Source organism: Podarcis bocagei (assembly GCF_964188305.1).
Source record: "Podarcis bocagei genome assembly, chromosome: 1".
Taxonomy (NCBI): Eukaryota; Metazoa; Chordata; class Lepidosauria; order Squamata; family Lacertidae; genus Podarcis; species Podarcis bocagei.
In genome coordinates, this window is record NC_138125.1 from 34425606 (window position 1) to 34445977 (window position 20372).

At 41.5% G+C, this 20372-nt stretch overlaps 1 protein-coding gene across 5 annotated transcripts in view; it reads left to right on the forward strand.

Moving 5' to 3' along the window:
* SLC25A21 (solute carrier family 25 member 21) overlaps positions 1-20372 on the forward strand; it is a 299116-nt gene that overhangs the window by 96218 nt on the left and 182526 nt on the right. Inside the window, exon 1 of one of the 5 annotated variants that reach the window (XM_081210001.1) lies at positions 3399-4092. The exons of the other annotated variants lie outside the window; for them this stretch is intronic. The gene's annotated coding sequence lies outside the window, so the exon portion shown is untranslated. Of the gene's footprint in view, positions 1-3398; positions 4093-20372 lie in introns of those variants that run through there. 5 annotated transcript variants of the gene reach the window in all.

Here is a 20372-nt window from a genome sequence, read left to right on the forward strand (position 1 = left end):
ACTGCCCAGGCTTGCACCCCAGGGAGGTCACTTTGGGGCTGCTAACACAGTGGTTTGACTTCACCCCTGGAGGCACACTCCATTGTCTCTTGAGACAGATCAATACCAACTCTATCTATCTATCTATCTATCTATCTATCTATCTATCTATCTATCTATCTATCATCTATCTATCTATCTATCTATCTATCTATCTATCTATCTCTATCATCTATCATCTATCTATCTATCTATCTATCTATCTATCTATCTATCTATCTATCTATATCATCTATCTATCATCTATCTATCTATCTATCTATCTATCTATCTATCTATCTATCATCTATCTATCTATCGGTGATGGGTAAAATATAATGAAACAGTAGTAGATAGGTAGCCGTGTTGGTCTGCCATAGTCAAAATAAAAAATTCCTTCCAGTAGCACCTTAAAGACCAACTAAGTTAGTTCTTGGTATGAGCTTTCGTGTGCATGCACACTTCTTCAGATACACTGAAACAGAAGTTGCCAGATCCTTCTATATAGTGAGAAGGTGGGGAGGGGTGTTACTCAGAAGGGTGGTGGGAATGGGAGATAGGCAGATAGCTGAGAGAGCCTCTTGACGACTCTTAACGACTGTAATAGGTCTTACAGGAAAAGGCAAGGGGTGGGAAGGTGAGAAATGGTTTAGTCATGTATAGTGAGATAAGAATCCAATGTCTTTGTTCAGCCCAGGTCTTTTCATGGTTTTAAGTTTGGTAATGAGTTGTAATTCAGCAGCTTCTCTTTCCAGTTTATTTCTGAAATTCCTTTGTAGTAAAACAGCTACTTTGAGATCTTGTATAGAATGTCCTGTGATCAAGAATCACAGAACAGAGAAACCAGTAGGAGAACACTTCAATCTCCCAGGACATTCTATACAAGATCTCAAAGTAGCTGTTTTACTACAAAGGAATTTCAGAAATAAACTGGAAAGAGAAGCTGCTGAATTACAACTCATTACCAAACTTAAAACCATGAAAAGACCTGGGCTGAACAAAGACATTGGATTCTTATCTCACTATACATGACTAAACCATTTCTCACCTTCCCACCCCTTGCCTTTTCCTGTAAGACCTATTACAGTCGTTAAGAGTCGTCAAGAGGCTCTCTCAGCTATCTGCCTATCTCCCATTCCCACCACCCTTCTGAGTAACACCCCTCCCCACCTTCTCACTATATAGAAGGATCTGGCAACTTCTGTTTCAGTGTATCTGAAGAAGTGTGCATGCACACGAAAGCTCATACCAAGAACTAACTTAGTTGGTCTTTAAGGTGCTACTGGAAGGAATTTTTTATAATGAAACAAGTAAAAAAATAATCAAAAAACACAAAAGAGAAAAATATTAATTTTAAACAATACAAAATAGACACTCATGGTAGAGACCTCTTCATCAAGCTGGGAAGACTTGTCATAGCAAAAACGTCTTCCCTTGTTTCTGGAAAGTACACACAGTGGATGTATGTTATATCTTGACATAAATGCTGTTGCAGAGTTGGAGTCTAAAACAACTGAAGAGCACCAGGTTGGTAAATATTTGTTGGCATCAGGAGGCAATGGAGGAATGCGCTTTTGGAGGCGAAGTCAAACTGTTGGAGAGTTACACTGTTTTCTGTGGCTGCAGAGACTAATATGGGAGAGACCTTTTTTTTGCAGCTGGGGCAGATGAATGCATTCAGTTGTGCTGCTGCAGTTGCACCACAGCATTTCTTCGTTCTGTGCTCCTCCCAGTAGTCGTTCTTGACTCTGGTCACTGCTGTGGATAGACAACCTGACTGCCTGTCTCCAGGCATTGCAGTCATCTGCAAGGGATTCCCACTCAGAGTTGGTCTGCCAATGCGCCTAATGCCTGAAGCCAGGCATCCCCATACAGCACATCCTCGTGGACTCAGATGTGAACCTAAGGTTTCCTCAAATGAGCAAGGGAAGTCTGGCCCTCCAGCAGATTTCCACATTGGCAATCACTTCTAGGAGTCATCAAATCTAGATGCCACTGCCTCAGAACTGTGGGGCATGATCCCAGCTCTCTGGGTTTCTGGGTGGTTCTCAGACCCCTCTTCATCTCCACCCGGGCTGTAGAACAGTGTGGAGTATAAATGGCTCTTAGGCTTTAGGAACCTGTTTTCCAACTCTGAATTTAATAGTTAAACTAAAACTATGTTAATAGATTATGTTTAGTTGCATTAAATCCTTTTATTCTGCATACTTATTTTCCTTACTGATGCAGTGAATGGCTTTTGGAGAGGTTAAAAGGTGACAAACCTACCAAGAAAACAGGCGTGATTCATAGAGGGCATGGTCTGACACATAAGATTACAGATTGTCTCTAAAGACCTGTCTTTTAGATCTCTGGTGAAAAATTCCTTGTGAATGTGAAAGTTTTGATTCTGAAATTGCAGAGGAGCTTGTACAGTGGTACCTCAGTTTTCGAATGTCTTGGAAATTGAACATTTCGGTTTTCAAATGCCGAAAACCCGGAAGTAACTGCTTTGGTTTTCAAACACTTTTCAGAAGTTGAAAGCTACGGCAGCGTAGCTAGCCGCTCAGGTGCCTGGTGCGAGGGCATGTCCTGCAGCCGGGGCAAGCCTCTCCGATGCTTGGAGCCTCTTCACCTCCAATGCTTGGAGCCTCTTCACCGCCTCCCCTTCAGCTGTAGGGCGGCTGAGGGAGAGGCAGTAGGCAGACGCAAGTCCCACGCTGCTGTTTCAGGCAGCGCGGAACCTGCAGGTGCCTAAGCCACCATGTCCCTCCTAAAACGTTTTGTGAGCCCAATTTTTTTTTAAACTCATTTTGTCACACACACCCTCTCAGTGATGACACCCGGGGCGGACCACACCCCCCTTCCTCCGCCACTGGCCACGTGGCTTCCATATTGAGTTTTCCATAAGTAAATGCTTTGGTTTTCAAACGTTTCGGAAGTCGAACAGTCTTCCAGAACAGATTACGTTCAAAAACCGAGCTACCACTGTATTTTGAAGAGGGTTGGACAACAGAGTTAAGACAGCAATATGTTATTTTTCTTTGAAGGTAACATATTTGGTGTATAAGTTTGGGCTCATTCAAGTTTCCTGTTGCTGAAATGGTGTTTGACCATACTGCAGGATGTTAGCATCCAAAATGCATATGTAAAGGGTTAATTACAAGAGGTGTGGAACTCTGAGATGTCATACACCTTCTGGCAGCTATGGTAGTTGGTACAGTTATGGCAGTTAGTAGAACAGTCTTAACAGTTAGAGCAGCAGGTATGCTATGTTGTGCCTTGGACTCAGAGTTAGCTAACAGTTTGTCACAGTTTTATCTATGTAATACCTATTAGCAACTTAAGAAACAGTCCCCTGCACTGTATATTTACTCTGCAGCTGTAAGTACACCAAGTAAAAGTTATTTGTTCCTTCAACTTTAAAAGAGAGTGTCTTGTGTAGTTTTTATAGGAGGGAAAAGAGAACTAATTAACGGGACAAACGACCCAGGGCTGACATCCGCATACTCTGCAGATGGGAACTAGTGTCCAATTCCCACACATATGCAGCAAAAGCGTTCTCCTTCCTGCCTTGGCCTGCTTGTTTCTGTTGCAGAGCCTTTGCTGGTGAATACGGCATTCTTTCCTGTCTTCTTTCCACACCAGGGTCTCATTATGGAACTGTCATTGTAACACAGGTGCTATTTGCTCAAAATAGATGCAACCAAACAGAAGGGAGACTTATTCAGCAGAATAACTGGCTTTATTGGGGAAAAGGGATAATTTAGTTTCAATATGTACCATCCAAGAAGAAGAAGAAAAATGGAAAATTCCTGTCATCATCTTCACTGTTTCCAAAAGGCCTCCTCGTTGAACTGGAATCACTTATGGATTTGATTTGGACTAATCTGACTGCTGAATATTTCTAGTTGCTGAGTATTTTGTAAATGAGACACAATTTAGAAACTTGCACCACCCTGAAGCATTTTTAAAGTTAACAATTTTTTTTAAAGTCTGCATGACAGAAAGAAGCTCAAGGCTCGCTTGTGAAAATGGCAAAACACATCAGGGCTGCTTTTCCTAAAACACTGGAAATACTGAACTAACGTACAAGTATGAAAAATTAGACTGCTATATGATTGAGGTGCCAATCTTATAATAACTTAGAAAGGAAATGCTATTGAACTCAGTGGGGTTTACTTCTAAGTAGACACATTTAAGATAACACTATATAGGAAGCTGGTACACTAATATTTATACAATGGTACCTCGGGTTAAGTACTTAATTCGTTCCGGAGGTCCGTACGTAACCTGAAACTGTTCTTAACCTGAAGCACCACTTTAGCTAATGGGGCCACCCACTGCTGCTGCACCGCCGGAGCACAATTTCTGTTCTCATCCTGAAGCAAAGTTCTTAACCTGAAGCACTATTTCTGGGTTAGCGGAGTCCGTAACCTGAAGCATATGTAACCTAAAGCGTATGTAACTTGAGGTACCACTGTATTAGTTTGCAGCCTGTACCACATTAATCATGCAACACTGGAGGTTGGTATGGTGTGATTTGATTTGTTGTGCTGGAGTTGTTTGTTGCTTATGTCTTTGGATTGGGTTTGGTTTCTATATGTTCAGACCCTCCCAGTGTCCCTATTTCCCAGGGACAGTCGCAGATTTACATAAACTGTCCCAGTTTCTGATTTGATCCCAGAATATCTCACTTTTTCTTAGGACGTCCCTATTTTCATCAGAGAAATGTTGGAGGGTATGGAGTTATGCAACCCCTGAGCTGTCTCAAGGCAGTACTGTATAGGGAAGTTTTTAAATGTTTAATGTTTTATTATGTTTTTATATATATTGGAAGCCACCCAGAGTGGCTGGGGCAACCCTGCCAGATGGGTGGGGTATAAATAGTAATTTATTATTATGAAATAGAACTTCATAGGAGAATTTCATAGAATTTCATAGGAGAAATGTTGGAGGGTACGTATGTTGTGTCTCTGTTTGTGGGCCTTCGATTTTCAAAAATATGTGGTATTTTCAGTTCCATTACTTTCCATAGCCAGGTCTGTAGCTTTCTGTGTTTAGGTTCCCCCTGCCCCAAGATTTCAAAGTGGATTAGAAGTTATTGTGCTTCAGTAGTGCCCTTCTATAGCTTATAGGCTGTGTGGACATTTTACATTTGCATGCCAGTGCTTTCTTGACCACCTCCAGGGATCAAGTATGAAGTTTGCAGATTGTTCATCCAAACCATAGGTGCCAACTCTAAGGGGCTGAGGTGTCCTCAAAGTGTGTGGGCACAGGGCTGAGCCCTCCCAATCTTGAGGGCCCAGGCCTTCCCGTGGTGGCAGCGGCCTTGCTGGACCTCCCCACAGTGGCGGCAGGTCTCATTGGGTCTCCCCATGGTGGTAGTGGGCCTTGGCATGTCTCACGGCCTCTTCCTGACATGCGTGATATTGCTAGAATATTTTTAGGCTTAAAATATTTTGAAGTTTATAAAGTCTTTCTAGCCAATGTGGTAAATTAGGGTTGCCATATTTCAAAAAGTGAAGATACGGACACAAACGTTGCTGAGCTTTTTTCAACATGGACACTGATTCCGACTGCAATGTTCTGGGTGTGTGCAGGCATTTTTTGGGCCATCTCTCACAAAATGTCTCTTGGCCCTTTTTCGGAGCAGGGCAAGTTGAGGCAGGGAGGTGGTGACAGAGACTCTTGCCTCACTGCACGGGCATAATGAGGAGGGCATGAGTTCCAATTCACTGCTCCTGTCACCAGAGACAGTGGGCTCCTTCTGCCTCATTATTGGGGAAGGAAGTATGTTAGACAAATAGACAACATTAACCACAAGCAGGTAGATTCTCTAGACTGAGGGAATGCTAAAGAGACAAGCCACTGCTCCATATAAAAATGTGATCTGCTTTTTCAGCAGGTGGAACTTCTGTGAGAAAGTTGTGGGCGGAGTGGGGGCAAATGTGCTGCCCAAGCTTTTTTGGTGTTTGTCCTAGAGCAGTTCCACAAGTTGAAGAGACAAATCTCTTTTTTAAACTGATCAGTGGCTTGCCTCTCGGGCAAGAGGACCCTCTGTGGCCAAAAAAACCTAAAGAGAAAGCTCCGGCAGTGCAAGTGGTTATCTTTGGCACATCCACAGAGCCTCATCATCGCATAAGCTCAGAGGGCAGGCCAATACCATTTCAAAGACAATATCCTTACACAAAACTGTGAAAACCACAGAAGGGCACTATCAATCGAGAAGCTGGGATTAAGGAATTAGTCCTTCCCTGGGAGTTTCTCAAATGCTACCCCGCCTCCCTGCCCCAGGTTGCTCATGCAGAGTATCTTGTGGCCTACTGTAAGTTGGGGGCTGAGAACGCAAGCATATTCCTGCTGTGTAATGAAAGGAAAAGACAACCAGTGAGTGGCTATACATATGTATACACACTGAGGTTATGCCACTCGCTGGGGTGCCTGTCCCAAACCTAGTTCTGGCTATGCCTGAATGGTTGCATTCCTTTCCCTTCCCCTCCTCTTGCTTTTCCTTTGCTACACTACTGGTGGTCTGCTGGGCTATGTGCAGATGTTTCTCCCATGCTATTTCATGCTTACTTTAAAGTGGCTGTTTAGTAGGGGAATAGAGAATCAACACGTGGGGGACCATCTGCTCCGATGGTGTTCCTAAGCAAACAGCAGATAGCCCTGCCACTGTCTTTGATCCCATATCGCTGCTTTTGGCTTAAGTTTCAGGCTGCTGAGCAAAGGTGCATGTGAGCTTGTGCTTTCTGCCCTTTCTTTCACAGTAGCAGTACTTACAGATGTTTGCTCTGGGACTTTCTTTTCCAGTCTGTTTCTCCTGTCACTCTGACTATGACTGGAGGACTTGATTTCCTGGATTTTTTCTCTCTCTCTCTCCTCTGTGAAGCCAAGATGCTTCTTCCAGTCAGTGACTCGTTTCTCAGCTGTTCTGGTGTTTGTGCTTTATTTGTGTACCCTCAAATGTACAACCCTACATTTGGTTTCTCCTTTCAGAGAAGGCCAGGCTCCGCACTGAACGTTATAATCCTTTCCAAATCAGGTGTCACACCAAAAAGAAGAAAATTCAATATTTGTGTTGTTAAAGACAACATAGAAAGAATTGTTCTAAGCACCAAGGACAGGCAGCGGCACACTACATAAAAATGGCATTTAAATGGCATTTGGGTGCTTACATTTTGGTTGTATTCAGGACCATGAAATTCTTATTTGTTTAACATGACACAGCATTTGTCTCTGGAGGACAAATATTGAGGACAAATATTGAGACTGCCCCCTCATGAATCACAGACAATGCTCAGGGAGAAAGCAGGAATTGCCTTTTTATATTCTGTCAGTTGATAAGTATGCCTGGGCTTTTGGGAGGGGGGGGGGAATCTTGATTTTTAGTAATAATTGTAATTTTGCTTTTTAAAGTGTGCTAAGATCTTATATATGGGTTAGATAAAATATGTTAAATATTAAATACATTGTAAATCACCTGGAGACCTTTTAGTGTTACAAGTGACTAATAAGTTTGATAAATAATAATAATTGAAACTACTCTAGTGGTATCAAAGATAGCAGTTAGGGCCAGGCAGAGAACTGGAAAGAAAGGGAGCTGAAATATTTGCATCAGTTGCATTTATTTAGTTAGGTAGTTAGTTACGGTAGTTTTAGTTTCTTAAGTTTCTTAAGCTTTAGTTTCTTTAGTTTTTTATAAATAAAAATAATACCTTTATGACTATGAGTATGTATTCAGTGTGTATGTATATGTATATGTGTGTGTGTGTGTGTGTGTGTGTGTGTGTGTGTGTGTGTGTGTGTATAATCCCTGGGTGCATACCCTAATGAAATATGCTGCACGTGCCTATGCTTGCGAATACCCCACTGAACTCACTAGGACTTATTTCTTTGTAAACCTACATAGGATCATTCCAAAGATCCCATGTTCATTCCAGAGTTCTACATGAAACCAATTCTTATATGTAAGAATTCTGTTTGCTGTCTTAATACCTTTGAAAGAGATGAATAAATAGAATGTTTTGGTGTGTGTGTTTTTCTACAGACAATTGGAAATTACTGTGCTGCTGTTCTATTTTCCAGATGTGGAAAACAGCTTGTCTTTTTCTTTCCTGTTTTAAAAAGGCTAGTCTAGCTGAATTTGTTTCAGATGGCAATGAAATTAGAGGCACACATGGAACTGGGAATGTTCATTTTTGCATTACCCTACTAATTAATTAGGAGTGATGAAAAATCACTGCAGAAGTCTTCACTAGGCTTTTTAATCAAGTTAAATCCAGACACAGTATTGGTGCTTTTAGACATCTCAGCTTGAGCTACTTTATGGAGTCCATTTGGTTTGCACCTCAGCCTAAGTATTGCATGAAATAATGTATTTTGTTGGAACTGTACAGTTGTGCGTGAACATGTACAACTTAAAACTTTGCGACTGATTAATCCTACAAAAGATGAAATCTTCCCTAGTTCAATTCCGTAATGGAAGCTAGGCCTGGCTGCTGCAGCCATGATCCAAGCTTTAGAACTGGTTCTTTCCTTTCCCCAGTAATTTGTGAACCTCTGCACTGCCACTCCTTCCCATTCTGCTAAGTAATGTGAGAAACCCCAGACCACATTCCCTGTCAAGCGAAAACATTCAAGGAGGGCATGGAGCAAGGGAGTCCTGATAGCTCCCCAGAGAAACTGGTTGGGGGGGGGGGCGCATTCAGTCCGCAAGCATGAGATTCTCCACCCTTAGACTCTGGCCAATGTGTGTGCATTCTACTCAGTGATGTCACTTTATCTGTTTCAAAAAGCTATGGAAAAGCAATAAAATAATAATAATATATTTTTTATTTATACCCTGCCTTCCCCAGCCAGAACTGGGCTCACCAATAAAACGTAATAGGAAAAAAAAGAAGTTAATTAAAATACGGGTTAAGATACAATTTAAAATGCAGCCTCATTTTAGTAATAGCCTATAAATCAAAACCATAAGGGGAGGGAAACATAAGGGTCAGACTGAGTCCAAACCAAAGGCCAGGCGGAACAGCTCCGTCTTGCAGGCCCTGTGGAAAGATGTCAAATCCCGCAGGGCCCTGGTCTCTTGTGACAGAGCGTTCCACCAAGTACTGAAAAGGCCCTGGCCCTAGTTGAAAACAAATCTAACCACCTTGCGGCTCGGGACCTCCAAAGTGTTGTTATTTGTGGACCTTAAGGTCCTCCGCGGGGCATACCAGGAGAGGCGGTCCCGTAGGTACGAGGGTCCTAGGCCGCATAGGGCTTTAAAGGTCAAAACCAGCACCTTAAACCTGACCCTGTACTCCACCGCTACCTTTTTTCAATCCCAGGTTTGTGGGAGCAAATTCTGATTAGAGAAATGTACTCTACATGTACTCTTATTAACTCCTTTGCTTCAAGTCCAGATCATGATACATTAACACAGAATTCAGACTTCTCTTTCTGATTTAACTACATCCCTGAAGTTGCCATGTTTCTGTGATTACCTAACTCACTTCTCTGCTGTGGATTGTGACCATTTTGCTCAGTCTTTGTATGGCCTTCTTTCACACAGAGAGAATGGCATTGCATGGAAAACTGTGTTGTTTGTCTGGGTCAGTCCCCACTGATAAATAATTTTATAAAACTTTCCCTTAATTTTAGTACATACTGAATATATTAGTGATGTGCTTTCCATGAACCCACTGCTTTCCCAAGACAGTGTATCTACAGGCTTTTTCCACTTGCTTTGTAAAGAAGGGCATATAAAACGGCAAAATTAGCTTTCCCTCCTTTGAAATATCTTGTGAAATCATCTGCTTAATGGCTAGTTTAGCATCGCCAGGTTTTCAGGGCAGTTAACAAATTGTGCAGTTTTAATGCATGGGAATAATGGAGCTTATGGGGCATAAACCTACTGGTTGTAAATCCTCCTTTGATCTTCTGGTGGTTTGTTAGGGTTTTAGGGGGCATTTAATTTAATCGTTTAATTTTTGTCTAAGAAAACAAAAGAAAATGAGCCAATACTGAGGAAGAGGGAGTAATACAATTTTACCATTTTTACCAGTGATAAAAACAAAATGTAGCAGCAGCCATGGCTCTGCTCTGTCCACTGCTGATTTCAAAAGAGCAACAGTTTGCATCCACTACATCAGTAGTTATATGTAATTTCATTATATCATGAATTGTTTAAGAAAGACAACCACAAAGCCTTTCATGGTGCAATACAGTGGTACCTCGGGTTACAGACACTTCATGTTACAGACTCCGCTAACCCAGAAATAGTACCTCAGGTTAAGAACGTTGCTTCAGGATGAGAACAGAAATCTCGCTGCGGTGGCGCGGCGGCAGCGGGAGGCCCCATTAGCTAAAGTGGTACCTCAGATTAAGAACAGTTTCAGGTTAAGAACGGACCTCCAGAACAAATTAATTTCTTAACCTGAGGTACCACTGTAGTGTTGTTTCCTTGTTGTTGTTTTAATAACAAAATAGTGAAGTATATTTAGCGCTTTGTCAGGACATGATTTCAGCTTTGATGCTAGTATTTATTAGAATTCATATCCACCCATTAAAATCCATTACAAAATTATATTCAAGAGAATAGGGTGGGTTAGGGTTAATGTTTAGAATATTTTCTCTGTAACGTTTAGAGTATTGCTTCTGCATGAAATGAAATAGGATAGCCTTGCACAGACTGTGTGTGTGTGTGTGTGTGTGTGTGTGTGTGTTCCATTCCCGTTAGGAGTTTCATGGAAAGCAGGCTCTCACCAACTGCATTTTTCCTCATCTCAGTACCTCAGTGACACAACCAATTTCCCATTTCTTTTAGATTTTAACAGAAGAGGACCTAGAAGCACCACCTGGTATTCTAAGAGGCCATGTGTACTTCTGTAAGCTTTATTTACAGATGTACAGCAAAATGCTCTCTTCTTTTTAAAATGTATTGTACTTTGCTTTCTAGAAGGCAAACTCACCCTGTAGTGGTAAACATGCTGGCATCAGGTCTCTCTGCTGGTGCTATGTGGAAAAGATAACAGCACGGGAGGCTTTAAATCCTCATATTGTTGTGGCTTCTTAGTTTTGTCAGGTGCTGTGACTTGGTCCTAACACTGAGCTTAGGAGACAAAACAGCTGGAAACCTGGTGAATGGCACCAAGGGTCAGTGAAATTTACTATGGGCAGCTGCTGCTTCAAAGCAACTCTCTGTGCAGAAGCCTATTAAGAAGTAGTACGTTACTTTCCTGCAGTTTCCCGTAGCATGATGGATGATGTTCTGAAAAGCGAAAGGACTTCCTGTGCCATGGAGGTTGCGTGTGTGTGTTAGATGGTGAGGGCAAGGCATTCTTTATTTAGTTAAGTTACCAAATAATTAATGCTACTAGGCTGTTTAGTACTGCCATTTTTGTTCAGAACAATTTGTGTACAATAACATTGCCTCTAGCTCCTGAACAGTATTTTCATATTTGTAATCTGTAATAGGGTTCTTTGAATTAGTAATAGAATAAAGTCAATGTATAACACATCAGTATCAAGAGTCGTCAGATATTTGGCTCCTGCTATAGTTATACTCAGTGCTATTTTTCTAGCAAAAGTGGTGCTGGAACACACCATGTATGCTTTTCTCATTCTCTTAGAATGGCAATGGCGCCCACATGAGAGGTGCCGGAACTGAATTCTGGTGAGTTCTAGCTGAAAAAAATGTCCTGTTTATACTGCACATTGGAGTCTTATTCTAGAACTGAGATTCCCAAATTGTGAGTGTGGATTTTTGTTTGTTTATCGTTTTCACAGTGGAAATTTGGGGGTGTCACACATGCCCCTCTCCATATTTCATGTTGGATTTGCATATGGGAGATCTGGGTTCAAAACCCAGTTCTACCTTGAAACACACTGGATTATCCGCTTGACAGGATTGCTGAGCAAATAAAATTACAGTAACCATAAATCTAGAGAGGATAGCATACCCTCTACTATTTCAAAGATTTAGACTGCAGCCCTAGATATACCTGACTGGGAATAAGTTCCATCGGACATAGTGCTAACGAAGTAGTTCTGTTAGTGCAAGGATTTCTGCTTGCACAATGGAATGCCCCCCTTCCCTGCACACCCCTAAATTTGTTTTAGGGTTCCCCAAGCCCTCTAGCAAGGCACAGGGCACATGCTGGTAGTTGAGAAGGGGAAGGTCCTGTTGTGGTAATCCCTGTGCTGACAGGGCAGGTTAGAAGAATACAGCCCAATGATTCATAGAAGCAGACATACATAGGATTGTGCTCTTTGGCTACAGTCTTATATATACCATAAAGATAATAAAGCACACAACCTGGGGAAGCCCCACTGAACTTCTGCTTAGATAAGACACGTATTATGTTGTCATCTTCTAAAGATGCTCTTCACATTTCCTGACTCTAATAGAGCTGGCTCTGGAGACAGCAGCTGCAACTCTGAAAGCTTGACTTGAGCAGAGAGGCATACTAGAGTTCTCTTGTGCAAGGAGAATCTCCTCACAGTTAATAAATAAATAAATAATTTTTTAATATTTATATCCCGCCCTCCCCAGCCGAAGCCGGGCTCGGAGCGGCTAACTACAGTTAGATCTTATGGGGAACTAAGCCTACCCGGGGAGGCAGGGAGCTGAGGTCCCACCTGTTATGCACTGAAGTTCTCACCCTGGGCCAGCAGGGGGATACTGTAGATAGTTTTCACTCAGGTCCACATATGCAAATAAGGAATTGAAAGTGACATTCAGTGATTGGATAGTTACAGAAAGTTGTTAATGTTGCGTTGTAGTGGAGCTCTATATAAACAGGCTGAACCCTTCAGTTCAGTTCTGTTCTGGCCTGTGAATAAACAAGAGCTGTCTGAAGAATCACTGAGTCGACTGATATGTTCACGCACAATCTAACACCACCTAAATTTTCAAGGAGGGGACCGGCCCCCCTCAATACTCTGTAGCCACAACTGGCCCCGTTGGGCATACCCACGGCCACAGCAGGCCTCATTTGGCCTTCCCGAGGCTGCAACGGGCCCTGTTGGGCCTCCTCCCACCGCTTGATGTCACATGTGCGGTGCACATGTGACATCACAAGTGTGTGTGTGTGTCCCGAGTTGAGCGGGACCCAGTTTATGTGCTCCAAGGCCAATTCTTTCCCCTGCTTCAGACCTGTTCTCTGCTGCTACATGAGGCAGCACGGAGCACCTCACCTGTCTTGCAGCACAAAGCCAATATCTGTGGCCCCTGCTAGCCTTGGGGAGGCCCTGGTCCAGAAACAGGATTTTGCCTCAAGGATTCTCCCCAGCCACAGAGATCCATAGTTTCTCTCTTCCACCTTCTGTTCAGGTGTTCAGCATGCCCATGTGCATACCACCCGCTTTGTTTATAGGGAAAGTCGTCAGAGCATATCCAGATGGTTCAAAAAGGTTATCGGTCACTCCACCGATGCTTAGTTTCTCAGAAAACATATTCCACTCCTCTCATGGTGCTTCTGCAGTTGTGGAGATTATTCCCCACCCCACCGATTTTCATTTTATCTCCCAACATGAACAGATTATAAAGATCACACATAACGTATATTCAGCGCCCAGAAAGAGTACAGGGGCTGCCTGTTATTTCTCTCCCTACCAGCTTCATGCGCATAGGTAAAATCCTTTTGAGGAACCATATCAAGTGCTAAGTAACTGGACACCACCATGCGCCAAAGGTTTACAGCTCCAGCTGTACAGCATGTACATGAAGGGAAAGAAGTATGCAACAAGTCTCCTGTCTCCCTTCATCCTCTTGCAGAGTTCCCCACCACATATGCACGTTGTGCGTTCTTCCGCCCACATAAGGCAGGGTAATATCCGGCCCCGAGTGAAGAAATGCTGACAATAAAACTGCAGCACGAATGTTCCAAGAATGGTGTCCAAATAACCAGATTTAGTACATCCATTTGTATCAGTTTAGGAAAGCAGCATCAGTGATAGGAACTCTGTTTACAGGGTTTTCTTGTCCTAAAACTGCTTGCAGGTGCTTCCTTCTTGTCCAACACATAGATTCCAGAGAATAGTTTTCTGGGATCTTTTTGAGGCAGTTTACTTATGAAATCAGTCAGTGGTTAGTGATGTTCTGCCTCATCTGCTGTTGTTATATTTCCCCCTACAAGTCTGCATTTAAAAGTGAATTTTCCCTCTGTAGGTCTGTTAGCAACTGATCAAGTCTTAATATCTATTATTATGCATTTACTTATTGTTCCTATGTAGAATATCTAAATCCTGTTTAGGCCAGTTCTCTGAAGTAAAGTTTCCCATGTTTTATGCTTTTAGATATGCTGCAAGCCGCCCAGAATGGCTGGGGAAAGTTCTTTGCTATTCAAATTATTAATGAATTAAAATATTGATTTACATTAAAATGTGAATTGGATATGAGTTTTGCCGACAAGATGGGCAACACAACCTAAATTGTGTTGAAATCAACACAGATTGATACAAGACTATGTGCATGATATTGCCACATTTTCCAAAGAATGAACCTATGCTTGTTTGAATATGCTATTCCACTGACTAAAAAGAAAATCTAGTTTGATGGCAGCTTAAATTCAGGCAATTTACAAACAGATCAGTTTGCAGCTCTATTGACTAGGATTCAGTATGCACTAAACTGCAAATATGTTCCATGAAACTAATTAGACTTGGATTTGGTCAATATCTGTGGAGAAATCCCCATCTTTTTATTGAATTTCTATACCACCTTTCAACCAAGGATCACAGGGCAGTTTACAATATAAAATCTATGCTGCTCTTCTGATGCAACATTTAAAAAAGATACAGATATATTGAAAATGATTCAATACAGAGCAGCAAAGAAGAAAAGGGATAAAATAGATTGTTGAATAGGGAAATGTTAAATAAAATGGGCATGTTTGCCTTTAGCAATATAATTTGGTCTTGACAGTCTTCAAATATCTAAAAACCATCTAGAAAAAAAATTTCCCCAACCGCTGGCAACAGATTATGGGACAAATTACGACAGTTTTCAAATGGAGTTAGCATCAGCAGTTGAAAAACCCATTGGCTGATAGAGCAAATTGGAAAGTGTAGAGCCATTTTCTTTGGGATTTTTTAAAATAATAGTCTGGACAAACAATTAGGAAAGAGGTGGCCCCTACCTCAGTAAAGGGGTGAACCAGGACTCTGTGCCATAAACATTCTTATTACCCCCACCCCCAAATCTCTTGAATGGCCATTACAACTCCAGACCACAAATTCTAAATGTAGCCAGCATATATGAATTTCAGCAACAGATTCCTTGGATCTTGTACAGGGGGGTGGCGGGAGAGTTTTATTCTCCTTATGGTAGTTAGTCATTCCAGTCCTGTTTATTTATGTCTTTGCTGGCTTTTTTTCCTCCCCTTGACCCTAGGTCCAGAAGCAACTTCAGGGTCCTGCCAGTGAAGCCGTATGTTATTCCTGGCTGGGTGAGCTGGGGAAAGTGTCAAAGAGAATACTTCTCTTGTACCCTGCATGTGTCAGAGAGAGGCAAGGAGAGGTAGTGAACATCTGCCCATTTTTGGCTTTGCTCTATTGAAAACAATAGAGGGGGAAGGAGGGAGAAAACCCTTGTTTTGCTGCCAAGACCAGGATCTGATGAATATGTAGCATCTAAAAAAGCTACTGGGGATTCCAAATTTTACTTTAAGAACTTGAGCTTTTTTTGTAGCAATGTTAGAAGCCAAACAGGACATGTGTGACTCTCTGTAAATCATTTATCTTAGCAACAAGTAAAACTCCATTCCTAATGCCCTGCTTTTAGAGGAGTAGATAAGTGTTTGATTTGGTATTCCATTCTTCTCATTGGCTGTGAGCATCATGGATTTGGGACTGATGACTGAGATGCTGTCATAACCAGTTTTGTTCATTTTTTTTAAGCAGGTGCTGGCACTGCTAACAGGAAGGGTCAGATGGGGACAGCTGAGAAGTTACACTAAAAAAAAGGAGGTTCCTGTTGTGGAAAATGTTGAGGACAGCTTAGCTGCTGTGAGACTCTGCATCAGCTCCATTTGCAAGATTTCCAGGCTAGCTCTCAGGTTCTCTCTAGTGACTAGAGTGTTGGATTTAGACCAGGGAGACATTCCGGATTCAAGTCCCCGCACAGTTGTGAACTTCACTGGGTGACCTTGCACTCCTTCAGTTCTCCAAGTGCACCCCACAAATTGACTTTAGGGGTCCCACCAACTCTCTGGAGCAGATTTGACTACAGTGCAGAGATGTCTGCCTTTTTATAAAGCTATTGTCTCATTTAGAAGTAAAAATTTGTAAAGATAATTCCTTCAGATTTTGTTTTTTTTTCTTGCCACTCAAACGAAAACAAAAACCAAAGTAGAACTTCTTAAAGCCAGACAGATCCACCTCAGTGTAGGAAAGCTAGCCAAATCTCATTTCCAAAACATATGGTTTGCCTGCTTCTCTTTGTTCAGTAAAATTCCGTATCTGCAGTGTTTCCTACTTCTTGCCAAAGGATATCTAGGCTTGACTTCAAACACCCATGGGTAGAAGTCAATGAAAGACTTGACCTTCATTATTATTATTATTGTGGTTAGTAGCTAAGCTGACTTTGAAATTTCTAAGAACATATAGAATAACCTGATGTGCAAATGAAATCTTCCAAAATCAGAACTGGCAACTATAATTTTCATGGGCATCTGTCAAATAAACCTGAGTTCCCAACTCAAAAAATAATTTGTTCAGGTTTATTTTGCTTATGAGTACTTCTAAGGTGGCCATGAGTCCTGTATTTGAAAGGTTATCCATTGCAGATTTAAAGTTAAAGAACCTTGAGAAGGGAGAATTGTTGCCCATTGACAGTTGACATCTAGACAGCAGGCATATGGGTCAACAGGCCACAGACCTTTCTATTATAGTGAGATGTGTTTCTATTTGAATTAATAGTATTGTTATTTTTATAAATTTGCATCCAAATTCTTATCTGCATTTTTATTTTTGCAAATCTGTGTCACCATTTGTCTTCTTTTGATGTTCTACTTCCTCTTTTTATGATCCCACCCTAATAAATTTTCATTCGACTTCTGAACCTATATATTTAATGGTCAATTAATATCAGCTACTAGACTATTTCTTGATTATTAAAGTATTGGATAAGTGGTTTACATAAAAACAATGACATACAATAAAATTTCCTAAATACCGGTAAATAGATAAACACAACTGTACAAATAAAACTGAGTGATGTACAAATAAAAAAATTAAAAATTAACAGTCAAAGTCAATGAGAGCATGGTAAACATAGAAGTCTCTGCCTCACAAATAAGCTATAATAAAGATTTTCTGGTGATAATTGGAAGTGTGTAACAATCGAATTTCATTATTAGCACCTCAGAAGCCAACCAATCCACACAAACACACACACCAGTTCTATGTGCCGTCATCTTTTGAAATTGCTCAAGGGCAATTAAGCTTAACAATTCTCATAACTATGTCAAGGGAACCACTGGATTTGTCTAGCAGGCATGTGCTAGGACATTCTATGAATAAATATTACACACATATATACACACAGAGAGAGTTACTAGGAAATCAAAATGCGGTCATGAGCCTGAATCTCTTAGCAGCCATAGAAAGGTTGGTTCTCTTCCAAATTCTGTGAATCAAACTGCAGGGGTCCGTTTTGTGAAGAGAGCCCTGCAGGATTCACACAGCTGTAGAGGGAAAGCAAGTATCTAATCCAGCTGAAACAATTCCAAACTCCAACAAAGCCAGTCAAGCCACAAAACTGTTGTTTTCTGTTTTTAATATTCATGAGTTGTATTGATTACATGAAAAACGGTTTCCTTCTTCTGCCTCTGCTTAACTCATGGGGTAACTATTAATAGGGATCATGTCTTTGTTTGCATCTAGTAAGTATACCCAGGAGTAACAAGATGAAACACAATGGCCTACCTTTGACCTTATTTCCTTAAAAAAAAAACCAAAGGGAAGAATAATGAGAATATGCTTATTATTATACATAGGAGGCTGTAATGGTATGGGGAAATTAGGCGTATTCCGTGTGGTCGTCTAGATCCAGTGCCTAAAAACCAAGCCAATAGTTACTGACTGCAACATCCAAACTGTTGGGGATCTGATATCCATTTTCTAGGCTCTGGTAACATCGAAGGTAGATTACTGGAATGAGTTCTACATGGGAGTGCCCAGGAAGACCAGAATACATCAGACCATCCCCCAACCCAAACTAGTTCGTTAAGAAAATCCCCAAACTCGGTTCCATGGGTGACTCTGGGTCATCTCTCTGCGGTAGCTTATCTTAAAGTTTTAAGTATCTATATGCTTATCACATTTATAAATTTTAAATTTATTGTTGTACATTGTTTTAAATGTTTTTCCCCTTCTTGGGGATTGTACCCCCAAGTGTGTTTTATAAGCTGGTCTCCGACCATAATAAATTATCTATCCATCTACCATCAGTGAGACTGCTAACTGGGAGAAGCCAGGACAGGATCTGTATCAGAGGAAACCTCCTTAATAAGCTCTCAGTTTGCACATAGATACTTCAGTGTGATGGAAGGTGCTGGGAGTTAACACTGGCCTGTAACCCAAGCATTTGCTCTGTGCTTCATTTGCCATATAAAGCGTTCCCCTTTCCAAAGTCATCAGCACAGAGGTATTCCCATTTACTGGTGTAGTGGTTAAGAGCGGTAGTTTCATAATCTGGTGAACCGAGTTCGCTTCCCTGCTCCTCTGCATGCAGCTGCTGGGTGACCTTGGGCCAGTCACACTTCTCTGAAGTCTCTCAGCCTCACTCACCTCACAGAGTGTTTGTTGTGGGGGAGAAACGGAAAGGAGAATGTTAGCCGCTTTGAGACTCCTTAGGGTAGTGATAAAGCGGGATATCAAATCCAGACTCAAACTGCTGCTGCTGTGGTGCAGGGAGCAGAGTCTATTAGCAGTGTTGGAACAATAAAATCAAGGGTCCTCGGTCCTCAGGTCCTGGCATGAAGAGCCTTGAACTCAATTGAAGGACTGAGCTTCTGGTGCTTTTTGCTCTCTCTCTCTCTCTCTCTCTCTCTCTCTCTCTCTCTCTCTCTCTCTCTCTCTCTCTCTTAATTGCACTGCAGGGTTTTTGGTTCACCTATGTGAGTAACGTTTTAGTTTGGTTTCTATGTTCACATAGTCTTACAGTGCACGTACTATGAATCTCTGCTAGCCGTTGAGCAGGGCTGGAAAAGATTTACATGTGTCTGAACTAGCAGAGAGAAGTGCATAAATTCACATAGTAATTCTCATAGTTCTCATGCTCGGTATGAGCTTAATTCAGTTCTGTGACATTTGGGAAAGTTTGTCTAGTATTAATACTTGGGTTGTTGTTTTTTAAGTAGGGGGTTATTCTGACAGACATACTGTTGAAATAAAAACTTGAAAGAATGCACCTCAGATTTTACAGGTGCACAGAACATTCATTTGTAATGACTAATAGATCTTTTTCTTAAAGGCTGACCTAATGTTGAAAGGAATGTTTTGTTTACATACGGTGCTTTCGTTTATTGACAAGTACCAAAATGTATGACCAAATCGGGATTTTGTACAGCATTTTTTATTTTTTCTGGAATCGTTTTCTTTATCCCCCCGACCACCAGCAGGTTGATACGGATTACTGTATTTCCAAAGGAAATAATATTCCTTAAAAGGCAGAATAATGCAGAATAAAGTTGACTTTTAAACAAAAACTAATATAACTCATGTATTGCAGTAACACATATCTAATATAATATGCTATGATATTGTGATTAATTTCTGAAAAATAATGAACGAGCACTTACTGTCATCATTAATGTCACATGTCTCCTGGGAAGGCTTTATTGACATAGTGTCAAAAAATGCCGAATGCCAGATGGAGTGGCAAGCAATAGGGAGAGGGATGTCAGCTGGAGTGCACAGCTGGACTGATGTCATCACTCAGCACCAAATGCACAGCTGGTTGTAAATTGGGCATGAAGGGTTCAGAGGGAGAAGGAAAGACTAGGCAGATCAGCAGTAGCAATGGCCGCATCAGATCTTTGTGTTGTGCCAAGGATGTTCAATGTGTTTCTTTTTTGCCATTGGACAAACCTGAAAGCAATGCAAACAAGGAGATTGCTTTCTATTATCCTCCTTAGAAGTAAATGTTCAAAATAGCCCCACACAGTAAACGTACTGTTCAAAATTATATTTTGTGAGGTCTTTAGCTTCATTGGTTCCAGGCTTGATTGTGCCTTGTACAAGCCGGTGTGGTGTAGTGGTTAAGAGCAGTGGACTTGTAATCTGGTGAACCGGGTTCGATTCCCCGCTCCTCCACATGCAGCTGCTGGGTGACCTTGGGCTAGTCACACTTCTCTGAAGTCTCTCAGCCCCACTCACCTCAC